At 37.1% G+C, this 21,404-nt stretch overlaps 1 pseudogene; it reads left to right on the plus strand.

Annotated features, from left to right (window-relative positions):
- Nucleotides 1-7,934: 7,934 nt before the first annotated feature.
- On the plus strand, nucleotides 7,935-8,278 carry LOC110211279 (putative ribosomal protein eS26-like pseudogene; annotated as a pseudogene).
- Nucleotides 8,279-21,404: the final 13,126 nt, after the last annotated feature.

The following is a 21,404-nucleotide window of genomic DNA, read 5'->3' on the forward strand; positions in this document are numbered from 1 at the left end:
GGTAATATATAGAAATGCTGATGATTTATGTGGGTTTATTTTATAGCCTGCAACTTTGCTAAAGTTGTTTATTATTTCAAGTAGTTTTTTACTTGATTCTCTAGGATTCTCTAAGTATATCATCATGTCATCTGCAAAGAGTGATAGCTTTGTTTCTTCTTTGCCTATTCTAATGCCTTCAATTTCTTTTTCTTCTCTTATTGCTAAAGCTAACTTTCCAGTACAATATTGAATAACAGTGGTGATAATGGACATCCTTGTTTCACCCCTGATCTTATTGGAAATGCTTCTAGCCTGTCCCCATTACATATAATGCTTGCTGAAGGTTTTAGATAGATGCTATTTATTATTTTAAGGAAGACTCCATTTATACCTATGCTTTCTAGTGTTTTTAATAGGAATGGGTGTTGTATTTTATCAAAAGCTTTTTCTGCATCTATTGAGATGATCATGTGGTTTCTGTTGGTTTTGGTGTTGATATGCTCAATGATGCTGATAGTTTTCCTAATATTGAACCAACCCTGCATTCCTGGTATAAATCCTACCTGGTCATAGTGTATTATTCTTGTGATAAGTTGCTGTAATCTATTTGCTAGTATTTTTTTAAAATTTTTGCATCTATATTCATTAGAGAAATTGGTCTATAATTTTCTTTCTCTATTTTGACTCTTCCTGGTTTAGGTATCAACACCATATTTGTATCATAAAAAGAATTTGGTAAGACTCCTTCTTCACCTATTTTCCCAAATAGTCTATATAGTATTGGAATTAATTGTTCTTTAAATGTTTGATAGAATTCACATGTAAATCCATCTGGCCCTGGAGATTTTTTCCTAGGGAGTTCATCAATGGCTTGTTCAATTTCTTTTTCTGAGATGGGGTTATTTAAGTATTTTACTTCCTCTCTTTAATCTGGGCAATTTATATTTTTGTAAATATGTATCCATTTCACTAAGATTGTCAAATTTGTTGGCATATAGTTGGGCAAAATAATTCCTAATTATTGTTTTAATTTCCTCTTCCTTGGTGGTAGCTTCACCCTTTTCATTCTTGATACTAGTAATTTGGTTTTCTTCTTTTTTTTTAATTAAATTAACCAAAGGTTTGTGTGTTTTATTGGTTTTTTTCGTAAAACCAACTCTTAGTTTTATTTATTAGTTCAATCATTTTCTTAATTTCAATTTTATTAATTTTTCCTTTGGTTTTCAATATTTCTAATTTGTGTTTAGTTGAGGATTTTTAAGTTTTCTTTTTCTAGTTTTTTTGTTGTATGCTCAATTCATTAATCTCCTCTTTTTCTATTTTATTTATGTAAGCATTTAGAGATATAAAACTTCCCTAAGAACTGCTTTTGCTGCATCCCATAGGTTTTGGTATGTTGTCTCATTATTGTCATTCTCTTGAATGAAATTATTGATTGTTTCTATGATTTGTTGTTTGACCCAATCATTTTTTAGGATTAGATTATTTAGTTTCCAATTATTTTTTAGTCTATCTTTCCATGGCCCTTTATTACATATAATTTTTATTGCATCATGATCTGAAAAGGATGCATTTAATATTTCTGCCTTTCTGCATTGGATTGTGAGGTTTTTATGCCCTAGTACATGGTCAATTTTTGTGTATGTGCCATGTACTGCTGAGAAAAAAGTATATTCCTTTCTATCCCCATTCAGTTTTCTCCAGAGGTCTATCATACCTAACTTTTCTAATGTTCTATTCACCTCCTTAACTTCTTTCTTGTTTATTTTGTGGTTAGACTTATCTAGTGCAGAGGGGGAGGTTCAGGTCCCCCACTAGTATAGTTTTGCTGTCTATTTCTTCCTGTAACTCCCTGAACTTCTCCTGTAAGAATTTGGATGCTATACCATTTGGTGCATATATGTTTAGTAATGATATTACTTCATTGTCTATGGTGCCTTTTAGCAGGATGTAGTTTCCTTCCTTATCTCTTTTGATTAGATCTATTTTTGCTTTTGCTTTGTCTGAGATCAGGATTGCTACCCCTGCTTTTGTACTTCAGCAGAAGCATAATATATTCTGCTCCAGCCTTTTACCTTTACCCTGTATGTGTCACTCTTTTTCAAATGTGTTTCCTGTAAACAACATATTGTAGGATTATGGTTTTTAATCCATTCTGCAATCCATTTCTTTTATGGGAGAGTTCATCCCATTCACATTCACAGTTATGATTACTATCTGTGTCTTTTTCTCCATCCTTTTCCCCCCTTTATGCTTTTCTTTCTCCTTTTTTTTCCCCTTCACTAGTGTTTTGCTTTTGACCACCCTCCTTCAGTCCCTCCTTTTTATTATCCCTTTCCCTTTTCTTCCCCTTTACCTTACTGCTTCTTCCCTCCCTTCTTCTCCCCTCCCTTTTCTTTCCCCTTTTCCCTCCTACTGCCTATAGGGCAAGTTAGATTTCTATACCTAACTGATTATGTATGCCCTTCTTGAGCCAAATCTGATGAGAGTAAGGTTCAAACAATGCTCCCCCCCCTTCTTTCCCTCTGCTGTAATAGGATTTTTGTCTTTTCCTGTAATGTAATTTACCCTTGTCTGCCTCCTCCTTTTTCAGTACATTTTCTAAGATCAGATTAATACACTATTTGGATTCATTTAGCACATTTGATTAGATTTTTTTGATCATTACATCAAAGTCAACTAATATCCACCCTCTTTATGTATACTCCTTTAACATGGTGTTATAACAACACATTTCTCAAGAGTTGCAAATGTCATCTTCCCTTGTAAACAGTCTGCCCTTATTAACGGCATATTGTATCTTTCTGTCCTTCTCTTTCATCTAGTAATTTTGGAATTTGGCTGTTTTATTACTTGGTGTTTTCAATTTGGGATCTCTTTCAGGTGATGAGTGGTATATTCTTTCTATGGTTATTTTCCCTTCTGGTTCTAGGACTTCAGGGTAGTTTTCCTTTATGATTTCCTGAAAGATGCTGTCCAGGCTCTTTTTCTCATCATGATTTTCAGGTAGTCCAATAATTTTTAAATTGTCTCTCCTGAATCGATTTTCCAGGTCGGTTGTTTTACCAATGAGGTATTTTATGTTTTCATCTATTTTTTTCATTTTTTTTTTGTTTCTGTTTGACTGATTCTTGCTCTCTCATAGAGTCATTAGTTTCCATTTGTCCAATTCTAGTTTTTAACAGATTGTTTTCTTATGTTAGTTTTTGCATTTCCTTCTCCAGTTGGCCAATTTTGTTTTTTAGGGACTTGTTTTCTTCAGTGTAGTTTTTTTCCAATTGGCCAATGGTATTTTTTAAGGACTCTTCCACCTATCTCATTTGACTTCTAAAATCCTTCTTGAGCTCTTCTAAGAAGGCTTTTTGGGCTTCAGACCAGTTCATATTCCCTTTTGATGTTGGAGATGTGGGTTTGTTGACAATGTTGTCCTCTTCAGAATTTTTGTCCTGATCTTCACTCTTCTTATAATATGAATCTATGGTATGTTTCTTTTTACTCATGGTTTTTCTTTATTCCTTGGCCTTTAAAAAGATTGAGTTCTCCTACTGGGGAACAGAAGGCACTGACCAAAGCTTCCTGTATTGGGAGCCTAGGTCTTGGTCACTGGCTTTGTGTGCTGGGGCCTCTTATGTTAGCAATTGGAGGCTGTAGGGTTTTGGCAGCTTACCTCTTGTTGGGCTATAATCAGCCAGGCTGGAACTTTCAGGCAGTTCTAGGTTGCCTGATTTTCCTTTCCTTTAGCTTTCTTCAGCTCCTTTTAGATGTGTGCTGCAGGATGTTTATCTGCCTTGGGCCCCTTGCAGTGCTCCCTCCCTTGTTTCTGCTAAAGCACTGGGAGATTCCATTGTGGTAGAGTGCCGAGGCACCTCATGGTTTTCTGAGCTGGTTTTCACCAGTTCCTCCCACCCATCCCCAAACCCCCACCCCCCCACCCCCGCCCTCACTGAGGCACTTGGAGGTCCAGGTGTTGATGTTTGCCTGCTCTATCACCTGGGCTTCAGGATCTCTTCCTGGGATTCTGACAGCTTACCTGGTGTTGGGTTGGAATCAGCAAGGCCTGGGCTTTATGAAGACTTTAGGTTGCTTTCTTCAGTTCCTTTCAGATGAATGCTGCAGGATGCTTATCTGCCTGGGGCCCTTTGTAGTGCTGCTTCCCTTATTTTTGCTGAGGCACTGGGAGACCCATTTTGCTGGGCTGCTACACTGCTGCTCCCCTTTTTCTTATAGTTCAGTTGTTCCAGGGTTTTTTCCTGGGGTGATATTATCAGGATTTTCAGAAGTTGATAGGGGAGAGTGAGAGCGACTACCTTTTTACTCCACCATCTTGGCTCCCAGAATTGGAACCTAAAAATATATTTCTTATTCCACATTTTAAGTCCATCACCTTTCTGGCAGAAGGCCAGTTTTCTGAACTCATAATTTAACTTTGCATCAATCAGAGTTTTAAAGTCTTCAAAGTCATTTTTCTTTATATTGTTTTCATTGTACAGATTGCTCTACTACTTCTGCTTACTTTACTCTTTGTGAATTCATGAAGGTCTTCCCAGTTTGCTATGAAACTGTCCATTCTAACATTTATTTTGGCAAAATAATATTCCATATATCCATATACCCTGATTTGGTTAGCCATTCCCTAATGGGTGGACATTACTTTAGTTTCCAATTTTGTTTTATTTTGTCTTGCTTTCTAAGAAAAAAGGTGCCATAAATATGTTTATATATATATAGGTCCTTTTCCACTTTTTTTGTTCTCTTTGGCACGTAGACTGAATAATGGTATCATTGGGTCGGAGAGTATAAAGTTTTTAGTACTTTTTTTGGTAATGTTTCTAAATTGCTTTCTAAAATGGTAGCCAATTCACCACTCTACCAAAAGTACATTTGCATTCCTGTTTTCCCACAGACTCAACATTTACATTTTTTTCTTTAGTCATTTTCAGCAATCTGATGAATATGAAGTTAAACATCAGAGTTGCTTTAATTTGTATTTTTCTAATTACAAGTAATTTAGAGCTTTTTTCATATGGTTGGTGATAGGTTGGATTTCTTCTTTTGAAAAATTGCCTGTTCATATACTTTTGACTGTTTATCTATTGGTTAATTTTTTTTGTCATGTAAATTTTTATCAGTTCTAGATTTATCTTGGATATGCAAACTATCAGAAAAAGTTGCTATTATATTTTTCCCCAATTACCTATTTACCTTCTACCTTTAACTGCATTTATTTTGCTTGTGCAAAAAAAAAAAGCCTTTTAATCTTATGTAATCAAAATTGTTCATTAGCTTTTACTATCATCTCTATTGCTTGTTGGGTCATGAACTCTTAGCCTATCCATGGATCTGAAAAGTAACTTTCTCCCCTGCTCCTATAATTTGTTTATGATATCATTTTTTTCTAAGTTGTATACCTATTTGGAATATATCTTTGACAAAAACTGCTGGAATATTTGGAATGCAGTTCATTCTATACTTTGGCTCAGCTTTTCATCCTGTACATGGCAAGGTTTTTTTTTTACCTGTATGCTGTCTGATAATACAATCATGTCTAACTTGCTCTGAACAGCACTTAACATAACGCTGTGCATGAATTAATTTATTTTTCCTTCATTTTTGCAGTTTTTGTTTCTGTAAATATTTACAAATCATTATTTCTTTTTTAACCATCTCACTTCCCAGACTTCCACTCTCATTCTGAATAATTACAATTAAACAAAGCAAATTAATTTGTTGACTATATCTAAATATGTATACTTCATTCCATGCCTAATGTCCAGCAACTGTTGACTGATAGACAGTATGCTTGTTTCCTTTCAAATGTAACTTGGAAAGCTCCAACCCATATGCCTCTGATTTGTGAGCATTCACTTTACCTTGCTGAATTCTGGACTAATTACCCAATCAACTTCATGTAATACCATAATTCCTATACCACAGTAGCCACTTTCCCCACATTCCCTCCTTCAAACTCTAGCTCTGAGATCGATGCCTATATATGTCATCTTCCCCTATGAAAATGTAATGCATGTTCTTTTGGGGCAAGGGCTCAATCAGTTGCTTGTACATACACATAAATCTCCTACTGTGTGACTACGGGCAAGTCACTTAACCCCAACTGCCTCCCAAAAACAAACAAGCAAAAAAAACCCAGCAATGTGTATGTTAAAATCCTCAAGTATAGTGCAATAGAAAGAGGGGAAGGTAGTCCATGAACAAGAAGCTGAACACATTGAGGAAGAAGAGAGAATGTCCTCCAAGTCAATAAATAATGATTCCTAAGATCTACATTGAATGATATTGGTAAAGTATAAACCTCAAAGGATAAGAGGTTGATTAATATAGGTGGCTGTTGTTGTTTGTCCTTCATTCTTGAAGAGGACCAATGATATCAGGAGAGTGATGTCTTGACTTGTAAATGAATTGAATTTAAGTGAGGCAGGACTGTGCAAAGTCATCAGCCTCACTCTCTGTTCCAGGGCCATATGAGTCCAGTGGCAAGACAAAAGTCAGGATAGCTGGAGAAGACCACAGATGCAGTGGGAAAACTTGGCCTTTTTAAGAAAGTATTTCCCAGGTCTTAGCTTTTCCAAGGCAACACCTATTCAGTGATATAAGTCTAGGCAAGAAATGAGGTAGGGGTGTGTGGGGGAGGAGCCAAGATGGTGGACTAAAAGGAGTGACTTCCTTTCGCTCTCCCTGAAACCCCTCCAAATAACTGCAAAAATGACTCTCAACAAATTCTAGAGCAGCAGAACCCACAAAAAGACAGAGTGAAACAAATTTTCAGCCCAAGACAACCTGAAGGTCAACATGAAAGGTCTGTTGCACCAGTGTGAGAGAGGAACACAGTCTAGCATAAAACAGTCCAGCACAGACTGGGCCCCAGCAAACCTAGAACAGGCCTCAGAGGACTGAATCACTGGCAGTTGTGGAGGTTTCCAGATCTCTAAACCCAGAAACACCAAAGACAGCTTAAAAGGTCTGTGACTATGGTCAGAGGGAAGCTTGATCCCAGCCCCAGTCCTAGCACAGCCCTGGGGCAGCAGCTGCTTCTGGAACTTTAGACCCACAGACTGAGGGGGAATCAAGTGGCTGATCATAGGGGTTGCAGTGATCTCTTTTCTGGTACTGAGCCAGGATTCTCTTGTTTTGCCCTTGCTTGGATCTGCGTCGCAGTTCTGGGTGGTGGTCCTGGGGCAAGGAAGAGCATTGATGTGGTGGAGCTTGTAGTGGTGATGAAGAGAGATCCCTCCTTACACTTCCAAGGCAGAAAAGAGTGCTTGTGGTCACTCATCGACCAGAGCACAAGTCAGGAAAGGAGTAAACACTTCTCCTTTGATTGTACCACCTTGGAAGAACTGAAAATTTACAGGTCACTAGAAGTATATCTGAAAACAGCTGCACAAAACCTCTGAAGCTTGGGACAGTACACCTTCCATACTGCAAGCAGAGCTCTACCTTAACAAAGAGTTAAAAAGTCAAGTAATTGGCTGGGAACATGAGCAAACTGCACAAAAATAAGTCAGACCATAGAATCTTACTTTGTTGACAAAGAAGATCAACGCATACAACCAGAAGTTGTATGACAAAGTCAAAGCTCCTACACCAAAGCCTCCAAGAAAAGTACTAATCAGTCCCAGGCCATGGAAGAGTTCAAAAAGGATTTTGAGAAGCAAGTAAGAGAAGGAGACGAACAACTGAGAATGATGCAAAAAAAAATCATGAAAAACAAGTCAACATCTTGCTAAAGAAGACCCAAAAAAATACTGAAGAAAATAATAAACATGACTATTATGGAAGTGTTTTGCATGACTACACATGTATAACCTGTATCGAGTTGCTTGCCTTCTCAATGAGGGTTGGTGGAGAGGAAGGGAGAGAGAGAATTTGGAACCCAAAGCTTTGAAAACAAATGTTAAAAATTCTTTTTGCTTTTTCAGTTCCTGGCTTCCAAGATGACCAAGAAGATGAGGAGCAACAGGCACACCAAGACGGGCCTTGGCCACATGTAGCCCATCTGCTGCACCAACTGCATCCACTGCGTGCCTAAAGACAAGGCCATCAAGAAGTCATTCACAACATCAAGGAAGCCGAGGCCATCAGGTATATCTCCAAGGCTAGCATCTTTGACTCCTATGTGCTGCCCAAACTGTATGTGAAACTGCATTACTGTGTGAGCTGCATGATTCACAGCAAGGTAGTGAGGAATTGGTCCCATGAGGCATGAAAGGATCAGACAATCCCGCCCCACTTCAGACCTGCCAGTACTGCTCCCAGACCCTCTCCAAAGCCCATATAAAGTGCTATCTGCCCATCAACATTCCTGAACCAATCAGAGGAAAATAAAATGGTTGGTGTACCTAAGGAAAAAAAATTGTTTTCACATATAACTGGGAAATAAAATACTGGCAATGGGGTAAACAAATCTATCCTGTCCTACAGGAAAAGAGAAATGGGGGAGGGAGATAGAAGGGAGGACAGATTAGGGGAATGGGTATTCAGAATGCATGCCATCTTGGGGTGGGTAGAAGGGTGAGATAGGGAGAAAATTTGGAACTCAAAATCTTATGGAAGTGAATGTTAAAAACCAAAAATAAGTTAATTAATATGAATAACAACCTGTAAAAAATAGACTAACCCAAACAGCAAAAGATGTCCAAAAAGCCAATGAGGAAAAGAATGGCCTAAAAAGCACAATTGACCAAGTGGAAAAGGAGGCCCAAAAGCTCACTGAAAAAGAAATAATTCCTTAAAAGTTAAAATGGAACAAATGAAAGGTAATGACTCTATGGGAAATCAAGAAAGTATAAATGAAAACCAAAAGAATGGGGAAATAGAAGACAACGTGAAATATTTCAGTGGAAAACAACTGACCTAGAAAATAGATGCAGGAGAGATAATTTAAAAATTACTGGACTACCTGAAAGCCATGATAAAAAAAAAAAAGAGCCTAGACATCATCTTTCAAGAAATTATCGAGGAAAATTGTCCTGATATTCTAGAACCAGAGGGTAAAATAGAAATTTGAAAGAATCCACTGATCACCTACTGAAAGAGATCACAAAAGGAAAACTCCCAGGAATATTATAGCCAAATCCCATTGTTTCCAGGCGAAGGAGAAAATATTGCAAGCAGCCAGAAATAAACAATCCAAGTATTGTAAAACCACAATCAAGATAACACAAGATTTAGTAGTTTCTACATTAAGAGATCAGAGGGCTTGGAATATGATATTCCAGAGCTCAAAGGATCTAGAATTAAAATGAAGAATCACCTACCAAGCAAAACTGAGTATAATCCTTCAAGGAGAAAATGGATATTCAATGAAATAGAGGACTTTCAAGCATTCTTGATGAAAAGACCAGAGTTGAATAGAAAATTTGACTTTCAAATACAAGACTCAAGAGAAGCACAAAAAGATAAACAGGAAAGAGAATAGATAGATAGATAGATAGATAGATAGATAGATAGATAGATAGATAGATAGATAGATAGATGGATAGATAAAGAAAGAAAGAGACAGAGAGAGAGACAGAGACAGAGAAAGAGAGAGAGAGATGTAGATATATAGACAGAGGGCACAGGGTGAGTTGACTATAAAGGGATGATATCTAAAAAATAAAATTAAGGGGTGAGAGAGGTTTGTACTGGGAGGAGAAAGGGAGAGATAGAATGGGATAAATTACCTCACATCAAAGAGTCAAGAAAAAGTTTCTACATTGGAGGGGAAGAGGGAGAAGGTAAAAGGGAATGAGTGAATCTTACTGTCTACAGATTTGGCTTAAGGAGGCAATAACATACTCACTCAAATGGGTATGGAAAGCTATGTTACCCTACAGGAAAATAGGGGGGAAAGGGATAAGAGAGGGATGGATCATAGAAAGGAGGGCAGAATGGGGGAGGGAATAATCAGAAGCAAACATTTTTGATGAGGGACAGGGTCAAAGGAGAGAATAGCATAAATGGAGGGCAGGATAGGATGGAGAAAAAAATAGTCTTTCACAACATGACTGTTACGGAAGTGTTTTGCATGACTACACATGTATAACCTATATTGAATTGCTTGTCTTCTCAATGAAGGTGGGTGGGGAGAGAGGAAGGACAGAATTTGGAACTCAAGGTCTTAAAAAATGAGTGTTAAAAACTGTTTTACATGCAACTGGGAAATATGACATATAGTCAATGGGGTATAGAAATCTATCCTGACCTACAGGAAAATAGAAGGGGAAGGGGATGAGAGATTGGAGGAGAGATAGAAGGGAGGATAGATTGGTGGAAGGGCTATTCAGAATACCCACCATCTTGGGGTGGGGGGATGGGAGAGATTGGGAGAAATTTTAGAACTCAAAATCTTGTGGAAATGTTGAATGTTGAAAACTAAAAGTAATGAATTTAAATAATGAAATAATTGAAACACTGAAATAATGAATGTTAAGGACTAAAAATAAATTAATCAATTAATAAAAAAGAAAAAATGAGGCAAAAGATGGTTTAGTTGGACTACTCAAAAAAAAAAAAAGGAGCTAAAGACTCTCAGGGTTTCTGGTTAGAACAGAAACAATCCCTATCTACACTCACTCTGAGCCATCAAAACCCACACAATGACCAAGTGAGGCTTGGGCTGGGATCTATTATTGGCCAATCACTGAGAGTCAGAGTGACTTGCATTTAAGGCATGGTCAAGTAACTCCACTGAATCCCAATGAGCTATATCAAAGCCTGATTTCCATAGTTCAATTTCAAGAAATCATAAACAAAACTACATAGGACAAAAGACTTAATTGTCCCAATTTTTTTAAATGATAGATTAAACAAGTAGGGAAAAGAAGGAAAAACATTTTAAAAATTTTACACCTAAACACCAAGATATATTGGGACACTTCAACAATCAAAATTTATATTCCTTAGGGCAGAGCACCTACATATACAGGGTAGGTATGATTCCCAATATGGACCAAAAGGGAGGAGGGAGGGAGAGAGGGAGGGAGGGAATGTGGTAGAGGAAGAGTCTAAAAGTGCCAATGAGGAGGAAGGAGTATTCTGAATCTCTCACCAAGACCAGTACCTTGGGGGAAGGATGGTATGAGTCAAAGTACAACCAGTACTAGAAAGGGTGACTAGGGAAGCAGTATCATCAAGACAGAAACAAGTCTTAGTGAGGGCCAGAAGTTAGAAGAAATTAAAATGGAAAAGTTTAAGATGAAAGGGAGTTTGCCGTTTATGATGAAGACATTCTAGAGGGCACAGAATGGGAAGGCATGTCTGGAATGGTACATTGAGGATGGGGTGATAGGGTTGGGGTAGATGGGAAAAAAAGACTGGGTAGCTGGTATTGGGGAATGAGGTTTATTCTTAAAAGACATATAACTAGAAGATGTTGTGTAAAAGGATGTGGTAGTAAGCTAAGCATTGGAAACTGAATCTAGGGAGAGTATCAGTAGATGAGGAGAGGTCTGATTAAGAAGCAAGGTGATTAGAAATTTCAGGGTCATTCCTTGAGGTTTGTATTTTATGGCAGATGGTACTTCTGAGGAGGAGAATGTACGGCCTGGGGAGTTTGGGAATCTATCCAGCAGATGAGTTTATATGTCCCAGGCCCCACCTTGTAGCAGTTTAAATAGCACTTTTGAATGGACGGGGCTCCAGCAGGCCGGGTATGAAATAGCCCTGGCCACTAAGACATGCATCCACTTTTTCTGCTACTGTTACATATATTTTTTTGAAGAATATGGCCTAAGTTTTTGTGAGAAATGTATTACCGCCATTTTTTTCATAATGCTATTCTATGAAATGCCATTGCTTTGAACTAATTGTGTTTTTTGACTGACAATTAAAGGTAAACATATAGGTAGGGGCTCAAGGACTACAGTTTTAGCTAATTCATAACCCTAAAGAACTTTTATATGGGGCAGCCTTCATTGGGAGACCCACCATTTGAATTGTGGGTATTTGCAGATACTATACCTATATATCTGACCTTGCCTCAATTCACCAGCAGGTTTATGATTTGCCTCTGCTTCTTTTCAGGATTTGTGAGCCTAGGGTGACTCAAACAGTGTGCAAAACAGACCACATTGTAAAAAATTTGTACTCAGTGCTCAGAATTGACAAACCCTAGTCATTGTTGCTGCTCCTGTTAACCTTCTAACTTCCTGGAATCTGGACATTGATTGAAATTTATCATATGAATCTTTTCTACACTCTCCATGCTTGTCTAAGGCTACAGAATGAGCTTAATCCTTGAGGGCTGGGAAGGTGGGGTTAGGTAGCATCACACAGGATGGGAGCTGCTGGTAGCTAGAATGCTTTTCAAAATTCAAACCTACTTCCTCCCCATGCCTAGTTATTTGTTGTTTTAATCTCTCTGCTCTCAGCAGCACCACAAGGAGAAGGGTTGATTGACAGCTTAACTATTTAAAATCAATATAAGAAGCACTTGGAGATTAAAGCAATTTGAACAAGGTGCTTACCAGGGTTTGGAGCTAAAACTGCACTTGAAGAAAACAAGTGAAAAGGAACAGGAAAATAAAAAGTGGGTCAGAAAGGAAGCATTGGGAAACTGTGTGAGTGGAGGTGAGATTACAACAATAGGCCAGCATGAGTTTTTCATCAGGGAGAGATCAACTTTTTCTATTAAAAAGAGAAACACTAATCTCAAAATTGCTTTAGCCTCTTTCAGATTGTCCCAATGGCTTAGACACACTTATCTTATGCACCTCCCTCACCATGCTTTTTTTTTTCCTTTTTCTATAAGCTGTGCTAGAACTCATTCTCTTCACTTTCTGGAAAGTGGGGAGACCTACTCCCCTACTGAATCATCTCCAGCTTTGGAGGCAACTCTAAATCCTTCTTTTATTGATATTCAGCTGCTGGTGGTAGAAAGGTATGGAAAATCAACCTGTCCTGTTAAGACTAGACAAGTGATAGGGTAATATATCCAATTCTCTGTTAGCCACTCTGATGAGGAAAGTAATCAACTCCTAATGGCAGGGTTTGGGAGGCCATAATGAATCCAGCAGCCAGGCCAGGAGCTCACAAGGCCTACTTTTCTGAGCAACCTTGTCTACTCTTCAAGTTGAAATGTGTTTGGGTTCATTACAACCTTCAATACAGTGCAGTGGAAAGTATGATGTTATCATGCTGGAACTTTTCCCAGTAAAGAGTCTTCTCTCTGGAATATCTCCCTGACAGACCCATCCTGTTTTCCCATTGGTGAGTTCTTCCTAGGGCCTCCTTATTACGGAAGGGCCCAAACTAGTCAGCCTTCATGTATCTCTTAGCACTGCTCCTGATTTTCTGGGCTTTATCTGCGACCCCACTCCCATCACATGTACCTATATCTCTCCCTAGTCCCTTCAACTCCCTTTTATGTGTTCCCTATTAGAAAGTAAGCTCCTTCAGGGTAAGTATTAATTTTTTTCCTTTTTGCTTTTGTTTGTATCTTCATCACTTAGAGTGCCTGGTACATAGTAAGTACTTAATAAATACTGATTTCGAGGAAGAGCAGATTAGGGAATGGGGTAATCAGAAGTAAACACTTTTGAGGATGGACAGGGTGAAAAAAGAGAATAGAATAAGAAGGGGGCAGAATAGGATGGAGGGAAATATGGTTAGATTTCACAACATTACTATCATGGAAGTGTTTTGCAGGACTATACTTATATCAAATTGCTTACCTTCTCAATGGGGGGGGGCTGGGGAGGGAGGAAGAGAGAGAATTTTTAACTCAAAGCTTTAAAAATGAATGTTAAAAATTGCTGCTTATGGGGCAGCTAGGTGGCGCAGTGGGTAGAGCACTGGCCCTGAAGTCTGGAGGACCTGAGTTCAAATCCGGCCTCAGAGCAAGCACTTGACACTTACTAGCTGTGTGACCCTGGGCAAGTCACTTAACCGCAATTGCCTAAAAGCCAAAAAAAAAATTGCTGTTTACATGTAACTGGGGGAAAATAAAATACCAAATAAAAAGAGAAACAAAATATTGGTTTCTTTTCTTCCTTTCCTTTTTCCTTCCTTCTTTCCTTCTTTCCTTCCTTCTTTCCTTCCTTCTTTTACTGAATCTTATGAGGAAAAAAGTACAAGTATTCTAGCATCACAGGAGTGAAAAATGGAAGGTGGATTGGACCATAGAGATTATGAAAAAAATGTATGTAAAGTGATTTACAAACTGCTATAAGAGTGTCTGCTAATATCTAATATCTAGTTCAGAGATTCAACATAAGGCCTATGAGTGTGTGTGTGTATATGTATGTAATATATAACACATTTAATGTATTTATATATAATATATATTAAATGTGTTATGTGTGTGTGTGTGTAGATATAGATATATAGATACATACAGATATATTAAACATTTGGTTCCTACAAACATAAATAGGGTCTATCAGCTTCACCAGAAGGAAAAAGGGCCTCATCACAGAAAAGGCTAAGAATTTTGGTTTAGCACAACTTCTTTCATTTTCCAGATGAGGAAAGTGAATTCCATTGAGGAGAGATGACTTACTCAGAGTTCTAAAGTAATAAATAAAAAAAGCAGGATTCAAGTAAAGACCCTCTGATTTCAATGCGAATTGTTCTTTCCACTCTATTGTAGGACTTCTATCCTTCATTTTATAGACAAGGAAATCAAGGATTAGAAAATGTAAGGGTCTTCCTCAATATTTCATACACTAGTGCCTAAGTAGCAGGAACTGAACCCAGGTCTTATGATCATATGCCCAGTGCTTTTTAGAAAATAAAAAAATGCGACAGTATGGCCAGTCATGTTAAATTAGATTCTTCAAATCCTCTTACTTTTCCATAATGTCTTTTGACCATGACTTGGAAATTTTCTCTCTCAACATGAGCAAGTGCTCTTCTTTCCTATCCCCATGTCCTTTCTTAGTGACTATTGTTTCATCCTTTAATTAAATCTCACATTCAGACCATATGGTGGCCGGTAAATAGACACTGCAAGGAGTCAGTCACAGTGTGTTCCAGCTCTTTAAAGTTAAAACTCTGGCCAAGAACACAAAGAGAAAGCAAAGAAAAAATCGATAGTCCCTAGCAGAACTCATTTTCAAATGTGAATGGAACCTGTGATTAGCAAGGGATTCAGCAGTAAAGTGTTTTGGTTTTTGTTTTGGGGGGTTTTTTGGTGGTTTTTCTTTCTTTCCTCCCCCAGGTAGCTTTTCTACACTTTAAATGTCAGCTGAAGAGACAAGACTTCATGCTTTTAGAAGTCATTGTCCAAATACTGAAGGCCTCCTGAAAATATGTCCCCATATCCATGACTCCATTAGTTATTCATCCTTATAAATAAAGCATCTCTCTATTGCTACCCTCTCCATGACCATTGTCCTTCATACTTCAGTGGATTCAGTGGATTCTCCCTCCCTTAGTTGAGTTCCTCCATAATATAGCCTGAAAACTTTTTCTGTTCATTTTAGTATTTCCTTAATACCAATACAGGAATTGTGCTATCCATTCCTCAGTATTGAGTCATGAGCACATTATTTGTGGTCTGCATTTTCATGAATCCAGCTCATTTCTCAATCCCTTATGATCCAGCTTTGAACCTTACCACTGAACTGATTCTAATTTTTCCAAGGATCCTAACACTCTCTCAGCTACTAAATCATAGGATCATAAGTCACAAATCTAAAGCTCAGTTGACTTTTAATCATCTTATTATTCAATTCTCTCACTTTTTGAATCAGAAAACTGAGGCCTAGATGGTAGGAAGGGAAGAAAGAAAGAAGGAAGGAAAGAAGGAAGGAAGGAAAGAAGAGAAGGAGGGAAGAAGAAAGAGAAGGAAAATGGAAGAGGTGATGACTGAAGTGATTTGCCCTATGTCACACATGAAGAAATCAGCAGAGATGAGATTTGGTACCTGGTCCTCTAATTTCTAGAAAAAGATTCTTTCAATGGCCCTTGCTCAATATTAATACCACTTCACTTCTCTGCAGTTTTTGACACAGTCAAGCTTCCCCTTTTCCTGTTTTGTCTTCTAGGTCACTGTTATTTACTGTATCTCCTATCTAAACATTCCTTCTTTTTCTCCTTTATGGATCATCATTCTACTCATTCCAACTAAAAATAGGCTTCTAAGATTTTGCACTAGGTCTTTTTGTCTAATCAACTCTTTCTCCTCTCTCTCCTCTCTCATCTTCTATCCATTTATTATATTTGATATATAAGGTTCCCAAATCAGCATATCAAGTCCTACTCTTTCTCTTGAATTCCAGTCCTCCATCAGTAGCTACTTTCTGTTCATCACGAAATGAAGGTCCTGTTGATATCCCAAACTCAACTTGTCCACAATGGAAACCATTCTCTCCTCTACCCTTAACAAATTTACTCCATCTCTTAACTTTCCTCTTTCTGTGAGGGAATCATAATCCTTCCCAGACTCAGAACCATCCTTAATTCTTCCTTCTTCCTCATGCTAATACCTATTCTTTTGCCAAATTTTTTAAATTATTCTTCCATACTATCTCACAAAACTGTCCTCTTCTCTCAACTCACATAGCTATTACAGTACTTAAGGCCATCATCCCTCCTCACCTAGACTCTTGTAATATCATCCTAATAGGTATCCTTTTGTCTTTCCCCTTTAGCATCCTTCCTACAAACATCTGAGAAAAGGATTTTCCTTAAGCATAGGTCTGACTAGGTCACACCATCAGCAGCACAACACACACACACACACACACACACACACACACACACACACACACCTCAAAAAATCTAGTGGCTCCCTATTAGCTCTAGGGTCAAATAAACTCCTCTGTTCAGTATTCAAATATCTTCACAACCTACACCCAACTTACCTTTTTACTTTTGTCACACATTATATTCTTTCATATCCTATTAGTCCAGGTAAACTGACCTTACCCTCCTTATTCATTCCCTCTGAAATCTCCATGTCTTTTCACTGGTTGTTCCCCATGCCTGGAATTCACTCACAACTCACCTCTACCTATTAGAATCCCTAATTTCCTTTAAGGCAGAGCTCAAATGTCAACTTCTACATAATGTCTTTCCTGATCTCCAGATATTTCTGCTTCACCTCCTCCTTCTCCTGCCCCAAATCACTTTGCATAGATTTTTTAACATATTATATATATATATATATATGTATATATATATATATATATGTATGTACATTTTTGCATCCTCCCAGTACAATGTATTGCATTTTAGTCTTTGTATTTTCTTTTTTTAAAATTTTATTAATTTATTTTGATTTATCAACAATAACCTCCATATGCTTTTGAGTTGAAAATTTTTCTCCCCCTTTCTCCCCCCCACCCTCCCCAAGATGGCACACAATCTGATATAGGCTTTACATTTACATTCCTATTAAACATATTTTCACATTAGTGAACTTGTAAGTAAAAATTAAAATCAATAGGAGGAACCATCAGAAAGATGAAATAAAACTCAACAGAAGGTAAAAATAAGTGATAGCGATTTGACTTCCATAGTTCTTTCTTTGGATGAGGACAGCATTTTCCATCCCGAGGCCTCTGGAGATGTCTTAGATCCTTGTTATGCTGAGAAGGGTTCAGTTTAACAATATTAGTCATCACACAAAGGGGCTGTTGTTGTGTACAGTGTTCTTTTGGTTCTGCTCACTTCACTCAGCATCAGACCATATAAGTCTTTCCAGGTTTTTCTGAAGTCAGCCTGTTCATCATTTCTTATAACACAATAATATTCCATTACATTCATATACCACAACTTGCTCAGCCATTCCCCAAATGAATGGCATCCTCTCAATTTCCAATTCTTTGCCACCACAAAAAGAGCTGCTATGAATATTTTTGTACATGTGGGTCCCTTTCCCAGCTGTATGATCTCTTTGGGATATAGCCTGATGAGGGTTATTGCTGGATCAAAGGGTACACACATTTTTGTAACCCTTTGGGTATAGTTACAAATTGTTCTACAAAATGGTTGGATCATTTCACAACTCCACCAACAATGTATTAGTGTTCCAATTTTCCCACATCCTCTCCAACATTTATCATTTTCCTGTTTTGTCATGTGGGCCATTCTGATAGGTGTGATGTGGTACCTCAGAGTTGTTTTGATTTGCATTTCTCTAATCAATAATGATTTAGAGCATTTTTTTCATATGACTATAGATGGCTTTAATTTCTTCATCTGAGAACTGTCTATTCGTATCCTTTGACTATTTATCAATAGGGGATTGGCTTGTGTTCTTATAAATTTGTCTTAATTCTCTATATATTTTAGAATGAGGCCTTTATGAGAGAGACTGGTTGTAAAAATTCTTTCCCAATTTTCTACCTTCCTTCTAATCTTAGTTACATTGGCTTTGTTTGTGCAAAAACTTTTCAATTTAATTTAATCAAAATTATCCATTTTGCTTTTCATAATGTTCTCTATCTCCTCTTTGGTCATGAATTCTTCTGTTCTCCATAGATCTGATAGGTAAACTATTCCTTGTTCTCCCAGGTTACTTATGGTATCAGCCTTTATATCTAAGTCATGAACCCATTTTGCCTTTATTTTGGTATATGGTGTGAGATTTGGGACTATGCCTAGTTTCTGCCAGACTCTTTTCCAGTTTTCCCAGCAGTTTTTTTTCAAAGAGTGGGTTCTTATCCCAGAAGCTGGGGTCTTTGGGTTAATCAAATAATAAATTACTATAGTCATTGACTACTGTGTCTTGCATATTTAACCCATTCCACTGATCCATCTCCATATTTCTTAGCCAGTACCAAGCAGTTTTGATGATTGCTGCTTTATAATACAATTTAAGATCTGAAATTGCTAGGTCACCTTCTTCTGCATTTCTTTTCATTAGTTCCTTTGATATTCTGGACCTTTTGTTTTTCTAAATTAATCTTGTTATTATTTTTTCTAACTCCATAAAATAGTTTCCTTGGTAGTTTGATTGGTATGGCACTGAATAAGTAAATTAGCTTAGGTAGGATTGTCATTTTTATTATATTAGCTCAGCCTACCCATGAGCAACAGATGTTTTTCCCATTATTTAGATCTGATTTTATTTGTGTGAAAAGTGTTTTGTAATTGTGTTCATAGAATTCCTGTGTTTGTTTCAGGGGTAGACTTCTAAATATTTTATAATTTCTACAGTAAGTTTAAATGGGATTTCTCTTTCTATCTCTTGCTGTTGGGCTTTGTTGGTAAAAATAGAAATGCTGATGATTTATGTGGGTTAGTCTTTGTATTTTCAACATTAGCATGGTGACGGTCACATAGTATGTACTTAATACTGCTTATTGACTGATTGATTAGTGACTTACTACACTTGCTACTATCTCAATATCTGGCCTGCCATAATGTCTTCTAATGGACTGGTCATTCTTCAGGATTCTGAAGTTAATGTTTCAACATGGAGCAGTTTAGTTCTTCAAGTTCAAGGATTGAAGAAATAGTCATCAGATTAAATCCAAAAGTAAAACTTCCTCATCACCTTATAATCTAAAATGGGCACAACTAGGGGGTTGCTTCAGTGTCTCCTGGGTCTGGAGGCATGCTGCCTTCTTTTAGAGTCTCTATCTTTTTCCAGGATCAGATTAGACACCAAAGCCTGCCTGAGACCTTCATTTCCCTCATATGTCAGTAACCTTTCCTCCCTCAAATTATTTTACATTTACTTGTCCCCATGTGTGTTGTTTTTGTCTTTGTATCTCCTAGCACAACGCTTGGCATATAGGAGGCATTTGTTGAAGTGAATTGACTCAACAACTCACTACTTTTTGGACTCATGAATACCATTGTAATGAGAACTTTTTTTTTTGGTCACTCATCATTCAAAAGTTAATTAGGGAAATAATATGGAAGAATAATAATAAAAACATAAATCTTTGTACAGAAATGTAAGGCTTACAAGGCACTTTCCTTACAATGATATCATCATATACACCTCTTTGAATTTCCAACTCTATTTAAGGTTGAGTTTAAATGCTACCTACTCAAAGCCAACAAAGTCTTTCTTAATCCTACTTGTTGTTAGTATGTAGAACTCCAAACTATTTTATATTACATACAGTAAATACATATATGCATATTCACATGTAGATATACACATATGTGTACGTGTATGTGTGTTATATAAACAATATATGTAATGCATAAAAAGGAATGATCATTCACATAATATATAATATATAGATATACACATGTATATACACATACATATATTCATACACACATATATATGTATATATATGAATGATCTATGTACATGGTAGTTTCCCTTCAGTAAAATATAAGTTCTTTGAGGTGAGGAATTGCCTCACTTTGATCATTTTATTTCTACTTCTAAACATAATGTCTGGCATATTGAAGGTATGTTAAAAAAAGATTGTTGAATTAAATTTATATATACATACATACACATACATATACACATATGTGTATATGTGTGTGTGTAATCAGATTTCCTAGAGAAGAAATAATTAAACATTCCTGTCTCTCAGGGCAGAGAGATGGGGAGCTACTAGGAGAGAATATTGTATACACTGTCACATAATTTTCTTCATCAGATTTTTTTGTTTAATTATTTTTCTTCAGACTGAGAGTGTGGGAGACAACTTCATGTAAAGACAAAAAGTACCTATACAATGTGTGTATGGCCTTGTGTGTGAAAGTGTTGTGTGTCTGTGTGTCTGTATACAAGTGTTTTACTATCCCCCGGGAGAATTTAAAATTTGTAGTTTCCCAAGTCCTTAAACCTTCAATGCTAAGGAATTCTTCACTGACAGGACAGTTCCCAGCCAGAAAACATTGGAAATAGTATGAGTGGTGCAAAATGAATAAAATAGGGACATGTAGGAGACAGAAGTAAAATCAAAATCAGAACAAAATAAAATTAAAAAAAAATAAACATGAGCCCAGCCAACTACTTGCTTTGACCTCTTGTCATCTCTGACCTCAGTGAAAGAAGGAAGACCCTGAAAAAGGTATGTTCTCATTCTAAGAGTATATATTATTTGGACAGAAAATAATACGTGAGATTCAAGGCACAGCCAATTCACAGAATTGTGGGATTTGATGCTGAAGGGAACTTAGAAATAACTTAGTTCAAACTTACTTTACAGATGAGAAACCAGTGGAAGTCTTGGAGTCATCTTTCATCTGTCCAATGAATGAATGAATGATAATTTTTCTTAAGTTGTTACTATATAAGACACTGTACTAAGTACTGGAGATAAAAGTAGAAAAAACAAACCAACAACAGCAAAGACTGCCCTTGCTCTTAAGGAGCTCACATTATAATAGAAGGAGACAAGACATATAGGCTTCAGCTGCGAGTCAGTTTGAAAACTCCCATGCTTCTTAGGGTGCAGCAGCCAAGAATGATGAATCAACAAGAGCTGTGTTACAGGATTCCTCTTCCAGTTTTGTTAACTTGTCATTTCACAATTTCCCCTTGAAGAAAACAG

Source organism: Phascolarctos cinereus, unplaced genomic scaffold (genome assembly GCF_003287225.1).
Source record: "Phascolarctos cinereus isolate Bilbo 61053 unplaced genomic scaffold, phaCin_HiC Scaffold_2;HRSCAF=192, whole genome shotgun sequence".
NCBI classification, from domain to species: Eukaryota; Metazoa; Chordata; class Mammalia; order Diprotodontia; family Phascolarctidae; genus Phascolarctos; species Phascolarctos cinereus.